Raw genomic sequence first — 5,809 nt, 5'->3', positions numbered from 1 at the left:
GATGCCATCAAGGTGTTGCATTCAACACGTCAGCAAATCTGGAAGACCCAGCAATGGCCAAAGGACTGGAAAAGATCAATCCTCATCCCAATTCCCAAGAAGAGTAATACTAAAGAATGTGCTAACCATCAGATAATTGCACTCATCTCTCATGCTAGGATAATCATGCTTAAAATCTTGCATGCTAGGCTTCAGCATTATGTGAACCAAGAACTTCCAGATGTCCAAGCTGGACTTAGACAAGGAAGAGGAACCAGAGATCAAATTGCCAACATTCACTGGATTATAGAGAAAGCCAGGGAATTCCAGAAAAACATTTACCTCTGTTTCATCAACTATATCAAAGCCTTTGACTGTGTGGACCATAATAAACTGTGGAAAGCTCTTAAAGAGATGGGAGTACCAGACCATCTTGAATGTCTCCTGAGAAACCTGTATGTGGGTCCAGAAGCAACAGTTAGAAACCTGTATGGAAAAACTGATTGGTTCACGATTGAGAAAGGAATACAGCGGGGCTGTCTGCTGTCACCCTGTTGGTTTAATCTATACTCTAAGCACATCATTAAAAATGCCAGGCTGTGGCAGGGGAGATACCATGATCACGAAGGTGGTTTTCCCAGGGCGAGGCTTATCCATTGCACTCCGGATGTGCTGACCCTTGCGATTTCCCCAAATGTGGGAAACTCGACTGCATAATTTGTGGTAGTGGGGGACTGCGTTCGCGCTTTCCCCTGGAAAAAAAAAAAAATGCCAGGCTGGATGAGTTACAAGCTAGAATCAAGATAGACGGGAGAAACATCAACAACCTCAGATATGTGGATGACACCGCTCTAATGGCAGAAAGTGAAGAGGAACTAAAGAACCTCTTGATGAGGCTGAAGGAGGAGAGTGAAAGAGCTGGCTTAAAACTAATTATTAAAAAAAAAACCAAAAACTAAGAGCATGGCGAAAACAACACGCAGTTGCAGATGTGACTGGTGATGGAAGTAAAGTCCTATCTGTAAAGAACAATATTGTATAGGAACCTGGAATGTTAGGTCCATGAATCAAGATAAATTGGAAGTGGTCAAACAGGAGAAGGCAAGAGTGAACATCGACATTATAGGAATCAGTGAACTAAAATGGACTGGAATGAGCTAATTTAATTCAGATGACCATTATATCTACCTCTGTGGGCAAGAATATCTTAGAAAAAATGGAGTAGCCATCATAGTCAACAAAAAAGTTCCAAATGCAGCACCTGGGTGCAATCTCAAAAATGACAGAATGATCTCTGTTCATTTCCAAGGCAAACCGTTCAATATCACAGTAATCCAAGTCTATGCTCCAACCACTAATGCCGAAGAAGCTGAACTTGAGCAGTTCTGTGATGACCTACAAGACCTTCTAGAACTAACACCACAAAACAATGCCCTTTTTATTATAGGGGGCTGGAATGCAAAAGTAGGAAGTGAAGATACTTGTAGTAACAGGCAAGTTTGGCCTTGGAGAACAAGATGAAGAAGGGCAAAGGCTGACAGAGCTTTGCCAAGAGAACGCACTGGTCATAGCAAGCACCCTCTTCCAACAGCACAAGAGATGATTCTATACATGGACATCACCAGATGGTCAACATCGAAATCAGATTGATTATATTCTTTGCAGCCAAAGATGGAGAAGTTCTATACAGTCAGCAAAAACAAGACTGGGAGCTGACTGTGGCTCAGATCATGAACTCCTTATTGCCAAATTCAGACTTAAATTCTTTATTGCCAAATTCAGACATTAATTGAAGAAAGTAGGGAAAACCACTAGACCATTCAGGTATGACCTAAATCAACAGTACATGAATCAAGAGCTTCCAGATGTTCAAGCTGGATTTAGAAAAGGCAGAGGAACCAGAGAGCAAATTGCCAACATCTGCTGGATCATCGAAAAAGCAAGAGAGTTCCAGAAAAACATCTGCTTTATTGCCCACACCAAAACCTTTGACTGAGGGAATCACAAAAAACTGGAAAATTCTTAAAGAGATGGGAATACCATACCACCTTACCTGGCTCCAGAGAAATCTGTATGCAGATCAAGAAGCAACCATTAAAACCAGACATGGAACAATAGACTGGTTCCAAATTGGGAAAGGAGTACATCAAGATTGTATATTGTCACCCTGCTTATTTAACTTCTAGGCAGAGTACATAATGCAAAATGCCAGGCTGGATGAAGCACAAGCTGGAATCAATATTGCTGGGAAAAATATCTATAACCTCAAACATGTAGATGACACCACCCTTATGGTAAAAAGCAAACAGGAACTAAAGAGTCTCTTAATGAAAGTGAAAGAGGAGAGTGAAAAAGGTGGCTTAAAATTCAACATTCAAAAAACGAAGATCATGGTATCCAGTCCCATTTCTTCATGGAAAATACATTAGGAAACAATGGAAACAGTGAGAGACTTTATTTTCTTGGGCTTCCAAATCATTGCGGATGGTGACTGCAGCCATGAAATTAAAAGATGCTTGCTTATTGGAAGAAAAGCTATGACCCACCTAGACAGCATATTATAAAGCAGAAACTTTACTTTGCTGATAATGGCCCGTCTAGTAAAAGCTGTGGTTTTTCCAGCAGTCATGTATGGATGTGAGAGTTGGACCATAAAGAGAGCTGAACACCGAAGAAGTGATGCTTTTGAACTGTGTGTGGTGTTGGAGAAGACTCTTGAGAGTCCCTTGAACTGCAAGGAAATCAAACCAATTAATCCTAAAGGCAATCAACCCTGAATGTTCATTGGAAGGACTGATGCTGACTCTCCAATACTTTGGCCACCTGATGTTAAGAGCTGACTCATTTGAAAAGACCCTGATGCTTGGGAAAATTGAAGGGAAGAGGAGAAGGGGACGACAGAGCATGAGACGGTTGGATGGCATCACCGACTCAATGTACGTGAGTTTGAGCAAGCTCCGGGAGATGGTGATGGATAGGGAAGCAGTGCGTGTGTGGTCCATGAGGTCACAAAGAGTCAGAGAAGACGGAGCGACTGAACTGAACTAAACAACAGAAGGGAGCAATACTTTACGGAACCCACTTTACTGAAATATTATGACATTGTGAGCTTTTTGTTGTTTTTGGAGATGAAATGCTTGTGGGTATCTTGGTTTGCAAATATTTCTTTGCATTCCAGGTTGCCTTCTTCATTCCTAAAGGTTTCCACTTTGGGACACCTGCTTTGAAATCGAAGTAGGTCGCATTTTCCTGGTTTTGTTTTATTTCTCATTGCTCTCGGAGATGGATTCCAAAAGACCTTGCAATGAAATCAACCAAACCCAAAAAGACCTTGTGGTTTATATCCTCATGTGTCCTGTCTATGTTTTCCTTAAGAGTTTCATAGAATCTCTCCTAACCTTTAGATATTTATGATTTAAAGTTCATTTCGTGTATGGTGTTAGAGAGTCTTCTAACCTCATTCTTGTTTTCTTTGTTTTAGTTAGCCTCCCAAGATCCTTCATAGTGTCTGTTACCAATGTCTATTGCCAGCATCAGGGGACGAATATTCCCTTTTGTCCACACCTTCTCCATTCTTTAGTGTTTGTCAAGTTTCTGACAATGGCCATTCTCAGGGCTGTGAGATGATTCCTTCCTTCGATTTGCATTTCTCTTATTTAGCGAAATTGACCTCTTTTTCTGTGCTTTCTTTTCAAGGGTGAGTTCATGTTACCTCTTAACGCAGCTTCCTGTAACTTGGCCCTGTTTTAAATTCTTTTCTGATAACCACCCCGTAAGGTATACTTCCGGGTGAGGCAGAAAAGGAGGAGAGACGACCTCAATAGAGGTATGTTACCTTTATTCAGGCAAGGAGGGGCCACAGTCGGCCTAACAACCAGGCTGAGCTCGAGAGGGATCAGGGAGGCTTCATATTTAAAAGGAGGTTTGTGGAAGCGATAAGGGAAGCGTTAGTCAGGCGGGATGTTTTGGGTAATCTTTAGTTGAGATGGCATTTGTAGGTGAACAGGGGGTGGGAGGTTTTGGGCAGAGGTGATAAGTCCCCTGGGCAGGGGGTGATAAGTCCCAGGCAGATGTAGGGGGTTGGAGGTTTCTGGGCAGCGGATGGTAAGTCCTAGGTAGATGCGACAGGCTGGGAGCATCAGGGCGGGACTTAAAGTTCAGTTTTGTTTTCTCCAAAGTTAGATGATTCAGCAAGGGCCTTTGAGACCATTGTTTTCTTTTCTAGGTCCAAGGACTACTTCACACCCTAGGACGTTTATTCAGATCAGCAGTTTTTGACTTCCAGACCCTTTGGCCTTGAGAATACTCAATGCCCATCAGCACAGCTTTTCAAGCTGTTGTTACAGAGAATGGCCACAAGGCGGCAACATTACCCAGCCCCACAAGTTTCCCCTACCCGCCGCCAACCCCCCAACCTCTGCCCTGTCATTTCAGAGTGATTTTGTATTGGATTAGAAGTGATTTCTGATTTTATATGGGCTTCAGATGTACAGGAAGTTGATACATTCATGGATGAACATTTAGCTATTCTCTTTCAAGTTCTTGTTCCCATCTAGGTGATGACATTGTTCAATAAACTTCCACCTGCTATTCAGTAGGTCATTTTGGATCATCTATTGCATACACGTATGTGTGTCTACGTTAATTCAAATCTCTTCATATACTTTGCCTGTACGTAGAGACTGAAGGCTCCTGCAGAAGGCAAGAGGCACCCAAGGAACATCGTGAGGTCACACTGCCTGCCACATCCTCCCAGGACCCTGAGCCCAAAAACAATCCAGCCTTGGGACCCAAGCCCGCCCGGTCTCCAGAGATATGATAGCAGCCAAAGTAACCATGGGATGAGGGGAATAGAGTCAGCATATGTTTCTATATTTACTGTGTTCACCCAGTTATTTGCACTTGAGTATATAGGTGAATTACAAGGCAGTGGGTATTTTTTAAAAATTCATAGTCACTTGATTGCTTCACACACTGATGTGTATATGCTGGATTTCAGGAACTGTTCCTGTATAGATTATGACAGAAAGTGGAGTATCAGTCCTCGTGTTACCCAGTAAGTCCTTGGAGCTTATTTTCTAAATAGTAGTGTACACATGTTACACAAGAACCTTATTTCTAAGTGCCCAACACCTTTCTCCTCTGCTAACAGTAAGGGAGACAAGTTTCCTCTAAGTCTGTGAACTGTTTATCTTGGCTCCAGGAACTGTGTAACCATTATTAGATTCCACCTACAAGTGACATCATATTTCTATTTGTTGCTCCCTATCTCTCTTACTTCACTGGCTGTGATCATCTCTACCTTCTTGCCTGTGCCTGAACACGGCATTGCTTCACTCTTCCTTATGGCTGATTCATTTACCATTGTATATATAGAACCCATTTTCTTTATTCATTTCTGTGTTCCTGTGCACTTAGGTCGCAGCAGTGTCCTTTGTTTGGAAACTGGTCCGGCAGGGACGGCATGGGTACCCTTTTCTTCAAAAATGTCTCTTTTCCCCGACTCTATGCCCAGGCACGTGATTGCTGCTTCCTCCGGCCTTTCCACGTTTCGTTTTCTGAAGGTCCTTCATATTGTGCTTTCTAGTGGATGAACCAATGGAGAGTTTGAGTAATCCCATCCAAATTAATTTCTTGGTGGGAGTTTCTATTCCTAAACTTTTCCCGTTTTTATTTTGTGAACCTTCCTTCTTGATCATGTCTTGTGTTTGTAGCCATCCACCCACTCTTTCTTTTTCAGTTGAGCTACAAGTTGATTCACATGACTCTATTTGCTTTGGGATACAACAGAGTGATTCAGTATTTTCATGGAATATATACCATTTAAAGA

General features: G+C 42.2%; 1 non-coding gene across 1 annotated transcript; it reads left to right on the top strand.

Annotated features, from left to right (window-relative positions):
• Positions 1 to 573: 573 nt before the first annotated feature.
• Positions 574 to 734, top strand: LOC122686280. The gene has a single exon (XR_006338686.1). It is a non-coding gene; the product is annotated as a U1 spliceosomal RNA (small nuclear RNA).
• The last annotated feature ends 5,075 nt before the right edge of the window (positions 735 to 5,809 follow it).

Source organism: Cervus elaphus, chromosome 3 (assembly GCF_910594005.1).
Source record: "Cervus elaphus chromosome 3, mCerEla1.1, whole genome shotgun sequence".
Lineage (NCBI taxonomy): Eukaryota > Metazoa > Chordata > Mammalia > Artiodactyla > Cervidae > Cervus > Cervus elaphus.
The sequence above is the reverse complement of the archived record's forward strand: the minus strand, read 5'-3'. Positions and strand labels throughout refer to the sequence as shown.